Source organism: Mesoplodon mirus (assembly GCF_964341445.2).
Source record: "Mesoplodon mirus genome assembly, chromosome: X".
NCBI lineage: Eukaryota > Metazoa > Chordata > Mammalia > Artiodactyla > Ziphiidae > Mesoplodon > Mesoplodon mirus.
Window position 1 is genome coordinate 78,959,928 of NC_138981.1, and position 13,446 is coordinate 78,973,373.

The following is a 13,446-nucleotide window of genomic DNA, read 5'->3' on the forward strand; positions in this document are numbered from 1 at the left end:
GGATTCTCTATATATAGTATCATGTCATCTGCAAACAGTGACAGCTTCACTTCTTTTCCAATTTCGATTCATTTATTTCCTTTTCTTCTCTGATTGCTGTGGCTAAAGCTTCCAAAACTATGTTGAATACTAGTGGTGAGAGTAGGCAACCTTTTCTTTTTCCTGATCTTAGTGGAAATGGTTTCAGTTTTTCACCATTGAGGATGATGTTGGCTGTAGGTTTGTCATATGTGGCCTTTATTATGTTGAAGAAAGTTCCCTCTATGCCTACATTCTGCAGGATTTTTATCATAAATTGGTATTGAATTTTGTCAAAAGCTTTCTCTGCATCTATTGAGATGATCATATGGTTTTTCCTTCAGTTTGTTAATATGGTCTATCACGTTGATTGATTTGCATATATTGAAGAATCCTTGCATTCCTGGAATAAACCCCACTTAATCATGGTGTATGATCCTTTGAATGTGCTGTTGCATTCTGTTTGCTAGTATTTTGTTGAGGATTTTTGCATCTATATTCATCAGTGATATTGGACTGTAGTTTTCTTTCTTTGTGACTTCCTTGTCTGGTTTTGGCACCAAGGTGATGGTGGCCTCGTAGAATGAGTTTGGGAGTTTTCCTCCATCTGCTGTATGTTGGGAGAGTTTGATAAGGATAGGTGTTAGCTCTTCTCTAAATGTTTGATAGAATTCGCCTTTGAAGCCATCTGGTCCTGGGCTTTTGTTTGTTGGAAGATTTTTAATCACAGTTTCAATTTCAGTGCTTGTGATTGGTCTGTTCATATTTTCTATTTCTTCCTGATTCAGTCTTGGCAGGTTGTGCATTTCTAAGACTTTGTCTATTTCTTCTAGGTTGTCCATTTTATTGGCATAGGTTTGCTTGTCATAATCTCTCATGATCTTTTGTATTTCTGAAGTGTCAGTTGTTACTTCTCCTTTTTCATTTCTAATTCTATTGATTTGAGTCTTCTCCCTTTTTTTCTTGATGAATCTGGCTAATGATTTATCAGTTGTGTTTATCTTCTTAAAGAACCATCTTTTAGTTTTATTGGTCTTTGCTACCGTTTCCTTCATTTGTTTTTTATTTATTTGTGATCTGATTTTTATGATTTCTTTCCTTCTGTTAACTTTGGGGTATTTTTGTTCTTCTTTGTCTAATTGCTTTAGTTGCAAAGTCAGGTTGTTTATTCGAGATGTTTCCTGTTTCTTAAGGTGGGATTGTATTGCTATAAACTTCCCTCTTAGAACTGCTTTTGCTGCATCCCATAGGTTTTGGGTCATCGTGTCTCCATTGTCATTTGTTTCTAGGCATATTTGTATTTCCTCTTTGATTTCTTCAGTGATCATTTCATTATTAAGTAGTGTATTGTTTAACCTCCATGTGTTTTTATTTTTTATAGATCTTTTTCTGTAATTGATATCTAGTCTCATAGCATTTTGGTCAGAAAAGGTGCTTGATACAATTTCAATTTTATTAAATTTACCAAGGCTTGCTTTGTGACCCAAGATATGATCTATCCTGGAGAATGTTCCATGAGCCCTTGAGAAAAATGTGTACTCTGTGGTTTTTGGATGGAATGTCCTATAATTATCAATTAAGTCCATCTTGTTTAATGTATCCTTTAAAGCTTTTGTTCCCTTATTTATTTTCATTTTGTATGATCTGTCCATTGGTGAAAATTCGATGTTAAAGTCACCTACTCTGAATGTGTTACTGTCGATTTCCCCTTTTATGGCTGTTAGTACTTGCCTTTTGTATTGAGGTGCTCCTATGTTGGGTGCATAAATATTTACAATTGTTATATATTCTTCTTGGATCGGTCCCTTGATTATTTTGTAGTGTCCTTCTTTGTCTCTTCTAGTAGTCTTTATTTTAAAGTCTATTTTGTCTGATATGAGAATTGCTACTCCAGCTTTCTTTTGGTTTCCATTTGCATGGAATATCTTCTCCGTGGCTCTGAAGCTCCTCCCCCCCTCCCCGCCACCCCCCATCTCTGCCCGGGAAGGGGTTTCCCATTGTGTGCAAAGCTTTCCTCCTTCACAGCTCCCTCCCACTAGTGCAGGTCCTGTCCCTATTCTTTTGTCTCTGCTTATTCTTTTTTCTTTTGCCCTACCCAGGTACGTGAGGAGTTTCTTGCCTTTTGGGAAGTCTGAGGTCTTCTGGCAGCTTTCAGTAGTTGTTTTGTAGGAGTTGTTCCACGTGTAGATGTATTTCTCATGTACCTGTGGGGAGGAAGGTGATCTCCACATCTTACTCTTCTGCCATCTTCCCCGGAAGTCTCATTTTAGATGATATGTCCATTGGTGAAAGTGGGGTGTTAAAGTTCTGTAGTGTTATTGTGTTGTTTTCCTGTTTTATGGCTGTTAGCATTTACCTTATGAATTGAGGTGATCATATGTAGGGTGCATAAATATTTACATTTGTTATATGTTCTTGGATTGATCCATTTATCATTATGTAGTGTCCTTCTTTGTCTCTTGTTATAGTATTTATTTTAAAGTCTATTTTGTCTGATATGAGAACTGCTACTCTGGCTTTCTTTTCATTTACATTTGCATGGATTTTTTTTTTTATCCCCTCACCTTCAGTCTGTATATGTCCCTAGGTCTGAATTGGGTCTCTTGTAAACAGCATATATAAGGGTCTTGTTTTTGTATCCATTCAGGCAGTCTATGTGTTTTTGTTGGAGCATTTAATCCTTTTACATTTAAGGTAAATATCAATATGTATGTTCCTGTTACAGTTTTCTTAATTTTTTTTTTGTAGGTCTTTTCCTTCTCTTGTGTTTCCTATCTAGAGTAGTTCCTTTAGCCTTTGTTGTAGAACTCGTTTGTTGGTGCTGAATTCTCTTAACTTTTGCTTGTCTGTAAAGATTTTAAGTTCTCCATCAAATCTGAATGAGATCCTTTTTGGGTAGAGTAATATTGACTGTAGATTTTTCCCTTTCATCACTTTAAATATGTCCTGCCACTGCCTTCTGGCTTGCCGAGTTTTTGCTGAAAGATCAACTGTTAACCTTATGGGAATTCCCTTGTATGTTATTTGTTGTTTTTCCCTCCCTGCTTCTAAGATTGTTTCTTTGTATTTTATTTTTGTTAGTTTGATTAATATGTGTCTTGTCGTGTTTCACCTTCAGTTTATCCTGCATGTGACTCTGTGTGCTTCCTGCACTTGATTAACTATTTCCTTTCCCATGTTAGGGAGGTGTTCAACTATAATCTCTTCAAATATTTTCTCAGACCCTTTCTTTTTCTCTTCTTCTGCTGGGACCCCTGTAATTCGAGTGTTGCTATATTTAATGTTGTCCCAGAAGTCTGTGAGACTGTCCATAATTATTTTCATTCTTTTTTTGTTTGTTCTGTTATGTGGTAGTTATATCCATTATTTTATCTTCCAGGTTACTTATCCATTCTTCTGCCTCAGTTATTCTGCTATTGATTTCTTCTAGATAATTTTTAAATTTCATTTATTGTGAAGTTCGTCATAGTTTGTTTGCTCTTCAGTTCTTCTATGTTCTTGCTAAGCATTTCTTGTATTTTCTCCATTCTGTTTCCAAGGTTTTGGATCATCTTTCCTATCATTACTCTGAAATATTTTTTCAGGTAGACTGCCTATTTCCTCTTCATTTATTTGGTCTTGTGGGTTTTTACCTTGCTCCTTCATCTACTGTGTGTTTCTGTTTTCTCATTTTGGTTAACTTATTTTGTTTGGAGTCTCCTTTTTACAGCCTGTGGGTTCATAGTTCCTGTTGTTTTTGTTGTCTGTTCCCGGTTGGTGAGGTTGGTTCAGTGGCTTGTGTAGGCTTCCTGGTAGAAGGGACTGCTGCCTGTGTTCTGGTGGTTGCACTGGATCTTTTCTTTCTTGTGGGCAGTGCCACGTCTGGTGGTATGTTTTGAGGTGTCTGTGAACTTATTATTATTTTAGGTAGCCTTTCTGCTATTTGGTGGTCTGTGTCCCTGTCTTACTAGTTGTTTGGCATGGGGCCTCCTGCAGTGGATCTGGTTGGCCGTTGGGTGGAGCTGTGTCTTAGTGTTGAGATGGATGTCTCAGGCAGAGCTCTCACCTATTGGTATGTGGGGCTTGGGCGTTTCTTGTCATCCGATATTCTGAACTCGGTGTTCCCACCTCACAGGCTCAGGCCTGACACCATGCTGGAGCACCAAGACCTTGTGAGCCACATGGCTCAGAAGAAAAGGGAGAGAAAATGAAAGAATAAAAATAAATAAATAAAAAATTAACATAATAATAATAATAATTTTAAAGAAAGAGAGAGCAAGCAAACCAATAAACAAATCCTCCAGTGATAAAATGTGCTAAAAACTAAGCTAAGGTTAACATAAATATCAGAAACAAATCAGTCACAGGCAACAAACTCCAAGTCTACAGTAGCTCCTAAAGTCCACTGCCTCAATTTTGAGATGATTTGTTGTCTATTCTGGTATCGCACAGATGCAGGGCACATCAAGTTTATTGTGGGGAATTTAATCCACTGCCCCTGAGGCTGCACAGAAAAATTTCCCTTTCTCTTCTTTTTTGGCACATCTCCTAGGGTTCAGCTTTGATTTTGGTCCCACGTCTGTCTGTAGGTTGCCCTCAGGCATCTGTTCTTGCCCAGACAGGTCGGGGTTAAACAGCGGCTGATTAGGGGGCTGTTGGTCATTCAGGCTGGGGGTAAGGAGGAGTACATTAGTTATAATTGGAATGCAGGATGAACCTGCAGTGGCAGAGGCTGGTATGACATTGAAACAGGCTGAGGCACGCAGTGTGTTCTTCTGGGGAAATTGTCCCTGGATCATTGGACCCTGGTAGTGGCAGACTGCACAGCCTCCTGGGGTGTGCGGGGGTGTGGATAGAGACCTATGCTTGCACACAGACTTCTTGGTGACTGCAGCAGCAGCCTTACCGTTTCATGCACGTCTCTGGTGTCCATGCTGATAGCCGCAGCTCACACCCTTCTCTGGAGCTCGTTTAGGCAGTGTTCTGCATCCCCTCTCCTCGTGCACCTTGAAACAATTGTTTCTTGCCTCTTAGGCAGGTCCAGACTTTTCCCGGACTCTCTCCTGGCTACCTGTGGTGCACTAGCCCCCTCAGGCTGTCTTCACACAGCCAACGCCAGTCCTCCCCCTGGGATCTGATCTCCGAAGCCAGAGCCTCAGCTCCCAGCCCCCACTCGCCCTGGTGGGAGTGTAGACAAGTTTCTCAGGCTGTTGAGTGCTAGTCGGCACCTAGCCTCTGTGCGGAATCTCTCCACTTTGCCCTCTGTAACCCTGTTACTGCACTCTCCTCTGTGGCTCCGAAACCACCCCCCCAGCCTCTGTCCCTGCCAGTGAAGGGGCTTGCTAGTGTGTGGAAACTTTTCCTCCTTCACAGCTCCCTCCCAGAGGTGCAGGTCCCATCTTTATTCTTTTGTCTCTGTTTTTTCTTTTTCCTTTTGCCCTACCCAGGTACGTGGGGATTTTCCTGCCTTTTGGGAAGTCTGAGGTCTTCTGCGTGCGTTCAGTAGGTGTTCTGTAGGAGTTGTTCTACATGTAGAAGTATTTTTGTTGTATTTTAGGGAGGAAGGTGATCTCCATGTCTTACTCCTCCACCATTTTGAAAGTCTCCCTGCAAGTCCACTTTAAATTACACTATGCCACTTCATGAATAATGCAAGTACCATATAATAATAAAATATTTGTAATTCCTCTCTCCCTTCCTTTGCATTATTCTTGTCATTCATTCCATTTATAAGTAAGCATACATAAGCATTTATATAATATATATATATATTTTAAAATTTTACTTACACATATTCATTTTTTATGGAAATACAACATAAAGTTCTTTATTTCTTTATGTAGATTCAAGTTACTGACTTATACCATTTTCCTTCCCTCTGAAGAACTTCTTTTAACATTTCTCAAAATGCATGTCTACTGGCAACAAATTCCTTCAATGTTTGTTTGTCTGAGAAAGTATTTCTTCTTCATTTTGAAGGATAATTTTTGAGGAGACAGAATTCTAGGTTGTTGGGTTTTTTTCTCTCAAAACTTTAAATGTTTCACTACACTTTCTCCTTTTTTGCATATTTTCTGAGGAGAAGTTGAATGTAATTCTTATCTTTCGTTCTCTATAAATAAGGTGTGTTTTCCATCTAGCTTCTTTCAATATTTTTCTTTATCTTTGAATTTCAGAAGTTTTAAGATGTTAGGCCTAGGTGCAGTTTTTTGTTTGTTTGTTTGTTTTTTACATTTATCCTGCTTGGTGGTCTTTAAGGTTCCTGAAGCTGTTATTTTGTGTCTGACATTATTTTGAAGACATTCTCAGTATTATCACTTTAAATATTTCTTGTGTTCCTTTCTTTCTTCTCCTTATATTCCAATTACACATGTTTTACTCATTTTGTAGTTGTCTCACAGTTCTTGTATATTCTGTTCTGGGCTTTTTTTACTCCTTTTTTTTTCTCTCTTTGCTTTTCAGTTTTCTAAGTTTCCACTGTAACATTCTCAAGCTCAGAGATTCTTTCCCCAGCCATGCCCAGTCTACTAATGAACCCATAACAGACATTTTTCATTTCTGTTACAATGTTTTTGATCTCTAGTATTTCTTTATGATTCTTTCTTAGAATTTCCATCTCTGTGTTTACATATCCATCTGTTCTTGCATGTTGTCTACTTTTTACATTAAAGCAATCAACATATTGGTCATAGTTTTGTTTTTTAATTCATGGTTTGATAATTCCAACATTCCTGCTATATTTGACTCTGGGTCTGAGGCTTGTTTAGTCTCTTCAAACTATGTTTTTTGCCTTTATTTATTTATTTTTGAAATCTGGGCGTGATGTATTTGGTGAAAGATGTAAATGAATGTGAATATTCTTTTAGTAATGTAGAGGTAAGTTATGTGGATAGGAAAAGCATTGTATAGTCCTATGATTAGGTGTGTCTTTTGTTGAACCCATGTCCCTGGACTGTGAACTTCAGCAATACTTCTAATTTTATTTTTCCCCCTCTTATGTGGAATAGGATAGCTAGAGGGGACCGGAGTTGAATACTTCCCTTTCCCCACATGAAAGGCTAAGTGATTCTAGAGCTGGGTATTTCTTTTCCTCTTGTTAAGTTAGCATTTTATAAAACCCCAAAATGTTAAATTCTGGTAAAATATTTTCTTCTGAGGGCAGTCTTTCTTTAGAAGAACAGAGTGCTCTGGCATGTTTTAAAATGGTTGTTTGTCCACTCCCCCTGCCAGAAGCACACAGGGATTTTTCTCCAATATTCACTGTGAAGGCCTGGTAGAGCTCTTAGAGGTAAAACTTACAAAAATGTGGGGACCCCACCTATGCCTGGGTTCCCTTGGAGATTTTAATTCTCAGAGCTGTGCACATTGAGCCTGCAGCAACTCATCAAGTACCGTTCAAGTTTTCCTTTCCTGGTAGTAGTTCCTGTGGAGGTTTCTGCTTGTGGTTTCAGCTCCTGCAAATTGTGATTCTCTGTATCTGCATGTCTGGCTCTAATTTGGGGGACAGCAGTTTGTCCTGTAACCTTGCTTCTCTGACATATCTAAGAAGGGTTGTTGATTTTTCAGTTTCTTCAGCATTTTACTTGTAAGAGTGGCGAATTCTAAGCTCCTTATGTGCCAAATTGGAAATTCATCTTTGACCACCTTAAAATGGGAAAGTTTATCCATATGATCAAAAATGAAAAAGTTATGTTGAATATAAACACCCCAAATAGCAGCAAAATAGGATATTTTTTTATTGAAAGCTAAAAAAATCTTGCAGAATTAAATGAGGTCTTGTTCATGTGAAAATCTAAATTTAGAATGCCTACAATATATCTTGATTATAGCCTTTCTCAGGACATAGCTAGAAAAATAATTTTAAAAACCTCTTCATATCTGTAAAGCACATAGTTGCCTTTCTTTTAATGTTTTTTTGTTACTATATGAAAACAGAAATATGATTCATTTGCCTAAGTGAAGGAAACAATGGCAATGTGAATGAAACAGTTTAGTAAATTAATGAGTTTTGGATTTTAAAATAATAATAATACAGGAAATCATACTAAAAAAAAGTTTTCTAAGATAAACGATTCTGCAAACCAGCAATCAAAGATTAAAAGAAATACAACATACTTATGAATAACAATTTAATCTTCAAGGATTATATATACATCAGAACAAAACAGAACCAAAAAATACAACTTTTACCAAAAGAGTAAAGACAAATGGGAACCAAGTCCTCATAAGAAATAAGAAATTTCATTTATCCCCCAGGAGAGAAAAAATTTCAATTACCAACTCCTCTTATTGTCTCTCCCGAGTTATCACATCTCAACCAATAAGTGGAAAAAATAAATCTCAGTCAGTCCAATAAACTACTTGAATTTCTCCTACTTTCATTTAAGCTGAGACAAGAAAGGAACAATAACCAATAGATTAAATTATTTTTCTAAATTGAAAAGCATTGCCATATCTTTTTTTTTTTTTTTTTTTTTTTGTGGTATGTGGGCCTCTCACTGTTGTGGTTCTCCCGCTGTGGAGTGCATGCTCTGGACACGCAGGCTCAGCGGCCATGGCTCACGGGTCCAGCTGCTCTGCAACATGTGGGATCCTCCCGGACCGGGGCACGAACCCGCATCCCCTGCATCGGCAGGCGGACTCTCAACCACTGCGCCACCAGGGAAGCCCCATATCTTTGTTTTTAAAAAAGTTTTTTTAATGGTAAAATGTGAGTAAAGCTAATTTGAAAAGATTTTTTTAATTAAAAGGGAGGGGAAATAAATATATTCTGATGAGATAGAATTATGCAGGAGAAAACACACCTATAATGATGAAAATTTTTCTTTTCTTCCCAAAGAATGTATAATAAAAAGAAATTCAGAATAGTGATTACCCTGATATCAGGATAAAGGCAAGTATGGGGAACTGAAGGGGAAAGAAATTGCATACAAGAAGAGAGGGGCTTTCAACTGTATTTCTGGTAGTTTATTTTCTAAGCTAGTAAATGGAGGTTTATTTAATCATTCTTTATGCTCTTTATTTATCTTAAATATTTCACAGTACATCTTTAAAATCACACCTAAATCAGTGGGATCAGAAATTACCTTAAAAGGTCATCTTCCTTCATTCCTCCTACCTCTAGGCAACATTATACCAAAACCATACTGTAAAAGCCAATGAGGTTCTTATACATTATTGTGAAAATCAGACACACAACATATTTTGTCATTTTAGTGGCTATCAATTCATATGGTTAGTAGAGGTTATAAAAAATTAAATGAACGTTTGCTAGCTTTTAGGCTATTTCTTTCTTACCTAATTGATTCAAAGCCTTATTGTTCTATGGCATTTGCTCTCTTGAGATAAAGACATACTAAGATACAAAGGTTTTCTGAGGGAGCTATAAAAAGCTATGAGAAGTTTTAATTGAAAAAATTTTAGAATTATGGAAGGATCATTATTTGCTAGTACATTTCAGGTTATAGTGGGCATGTGAGAAATGCCTGCCAAATCCATGTCCCTTCGTTTGGAAGTAGCCTTCATATCCCCACCTGAGAGATTGCTTATGCCAAATGCACACAACCTTTCCAACATAAGCAAGCCAGTATGATGCTTTCCTTATAAGTTAAACTAATCTATTTGTGGACTACTAATTGGAGAATCTTAAAAATAAACCAGGGCATCAACTCTTAGCCCATGAGTATTAATAGGCAGAAGGGAGATCTGAGCAGAGAAACAGCAGAAAAAAGCAGATATCAAAGATAAACTGAGATAAAAGATCAGGTGGGCCTGGCTCCAGGCTCGAAGCTGCATCCTGGTCAGTGTCTGACTCCCTCTTCCCCAGTGATGCATCTGCAGGCTGAGAGATCCTTGGATACTCCTAGACCAAAGGCTGGGTCCAGAAATAATCATAGCGTTTCTTGCAGACTTGGCTAAAGCTCAGTGAGAAGATGCATGTGGCAAAACTAATGCGGTATGGTTAACAGGGTTTTGGTTTTCCGACCGGGTGTCAGGCCTGAGCCTCTGAGGTGGGAGAGCCGAGTTCAGGACATGGTCCACCAGAGGCCTCTCAGCTCCACATAATATCAAACAGCAAAAGCTCTCCCAGAGATCTCCAACTCAACGCTAAGACCCAGCTCCACTCAACAACCAACAAGCTACAGTGTTGGACACCCTATGCCAAACAACTAGCAAGAGAGGAACACAACCTCACCTATTAGGAGAGAGGCTGCCTAAAACCATAATAAGGTCACAGACACACCAAAATACACCAAAAGACACGGTCTTGCCCATCAGAAAGACAAGATCCAACTTCATCCACCAGAACACAAGCACCAGTCCCCTCTACCAGGAAGCATCCACAACCCACTGAACCAACCTTAGCCACTGGGGGCAGACACCAAAGAAACGGAAACTAGGAACCTGTAGCCTGCAAAAAGGAGACCCCCAAAACAGTAAGTTAAGCAAAAAGAGAAGACAGAAAAATACACAGCAGATGAAGGAGCAAGGTAAGAACCCAACAGAAAAAACAAATGAAAAGGAAAGAGGCAGTCTACCTGAAAAAGAATTCAGAGTAATGATAGTAAAGATGATCCAAAATCTTGGAAATAGAATGAAGAAAATACAACAAGCTTTTACAGGGACCTAGAAGAACTAAAGAGCAAACAATGATGAACAACACAAAAAATGAAATTAAAAATTCTCTAGAAGTAATCAATAGCAGAATAACCAAGGGAGAAGAAAGGATAAGTGACCTGGAAGATAAAATAGTGGAAATAACTACTGCAGAGTAGAATAAAAAGAATGAAAAGAATTGAGGACACACTCAGAGACATCTGGGACAACATTAAACACACCAACATTCGAACTATAGGGGTCCCAGAAGAAAAAGAAAAAAGAAAGGGACTGAGAAAATATTTGAACAGATTACAGTTGAAAAGTTCACTAATATAGGAAAGGAAATAATCAGTCAAATACAGGAAGCATAGATAGCACCATAAAGGAAAAATGCAAGGAGAAACATGCCAAGACACATATTAATCAAACTATCAAAAATTAAATACAAAGAAAGAATATGAAAATCAACAAATAACATACAAGGGAATCCCCATAAGGTTAACAGCTGAACTTTCAGCAGAAACTCTGCAAGCCAGAAGGGAGTTGCAGGACATAATTAAAGTGAAGAAAGAGAAAAAACCTACAACAAAGATTACTCTACTCAGCAAGGATCCCATTCAGATTCGATGGAGAAATTAAAATCTTTACAGACAAGCAAAAGCTAATAGAATTCAACACCAACAAACCAGTACAACAAATGCTAAAGGAACTTCTCTAGGCAGGAAACACAAGAGAAGGAAAAGACCTACAATAATAATTGCAAAATAATTAAGAAAATGGTAATAGGAACATACATATTGATAATTACCTTAAATGTAAATGGATTAAATGCTCCCACCAAAAGATATAGATTGGCTGAATGGATACAAAAACAAGACCAATACATATGCTGTCTACAAGAGACTCATCTCAGACTTGGGACACATACAGACTGAAAGTGAGAGGATGGAAAAATATATTCCATTAAAAAGGAAATGAAAAGAAAGCTGCAGTAGCAATTCTCATATCAGACAAAATAGACTTTAAAATAAATACTATAACAAGAGACAAAGAAGGACACTACATAATGATCAAGGGATCGATCCAATAAGAAGATATAACAATTGTAAATATTTATGCACCCAACAAAGGAGCACCTCAATACATAAGGCAAATGCTAAGAGCCGTAACAGGAAAAATCAACACTAACACAATCATAGTAGGGGAGTTTAACACTCCACTTTAACCAAGGGACAGATCATCTAAAATGAAAATAAATAAGGAAACACAAGCTTTAAATGATACATTAAACAAGATGGATTTAATTGATAATTCTAGACATTCCATCAAAAACAATAGAATACAATTTTTTCTCAAGTGGACACAGAACATTCACCAGGAAAGATCATATCTTGGGTCACAAATGAAGCCTTGGTAAATTTAAGAAAATTAAAATTGTATCAAGTATCTTTTCTGGCCACAACACTGTGAGACTAGATATCAATTACAGGAAAAAATCTGGAAAAATTACAAACACATGGAGAGTAAACAATACACTACTTAATAACCAAGAGATCAGTGAGGAAATCAAAGAAGAAATGAGAAAATTCATAAAAACAAATGACAATGAAAATATGGTGACCCAAAACCTATGGCATTCAGCAAAAGCCATTCTAAGGGGATGTTTATAGCAATATAATCCTACCTCAAGAAACAAGAAGCATCTCAAATAAACAACCAAACTTTACACCTAAAGCAATTAGACAAAGAAGAACAAAAAAACTCCCAAAGTTAGCAGAAGGAAAGAAACCACAAAGATCTGAACAGAAAAAAAAAGAAAAAACAATTGAAGGATATGATAGCAAAAATCAATAAAACTAAAAGCTGCTTCATTGAGAAGACAAACAAAATTGATAAACCGTTAGCCAGATAATCAAGAAAAAAAAAGAAAGAAAAAGGGAAAAGACTCAGATCAATAGAATTAGAAAAGAAAAAGGAGAAATAACAACTGATACTGCAGAAATACAAAGGAAGATGAGAGATAACTACAAGCAACTATATGTCAATAAAATCGACAACCTGGAAGAAATGGACAAATTCTAGGAAAAGCACAACCTTCTGAGATTGAACCAGGAATAAATAGAAAATATAAACAGACCAAAACCAAGAACTGAAATTGAGATTGTGATTAAAAATCTTCCACCAAATAAAAGCCCCGGACCAGATGGCTTCACAGGTGAATTCTATCAAACACTTAGAGAAGAGCTAACACTTATCCTTCTCAAACTCTTCCAAAATATAGCAGAGGGAGGAATACTCCCAAACTCATTCTATGAGGCCATAATCACCCTGATACCAAAACCAGGCAAAGATGTCAGAAAGAAAGAAAACTATAGGCCAATATCACTGATGAACATAGATGCAAAAATCCTCAACAAAATACTAGCAAACAGAATCCAACAGCACATTAAAAGGATCATACAGCATCATCAAGTGCGGTTTATCCCAGAAATGGAAGGATTCTTCAATATACGCAAATTAATGTGATAAAGCATAATAACAAACTGAAGGAGAAAAACCATATGATTATATCAATACATGCAGAAAAAGCTTTTGACAAAATTCAACACCCATTTCTGATAAAAACCCTCAAGAAAGTAGGCATACAGGGACTTACCTCAACATAATAAAGACCATATATAAGAAACCCACAGCCAACATTGTTCTCAATGGTAAAAACGGAAACAATTTCCTCTAAGGTCAGGAACAAGACAAGGTTGTCCACTCTCACCACTATTATTCAACACAGTTTTGGAAGTTTAACCTCAGCAATCAGAGAAGAAAAAGAAATAAAAGGAATCGAAACTGGAA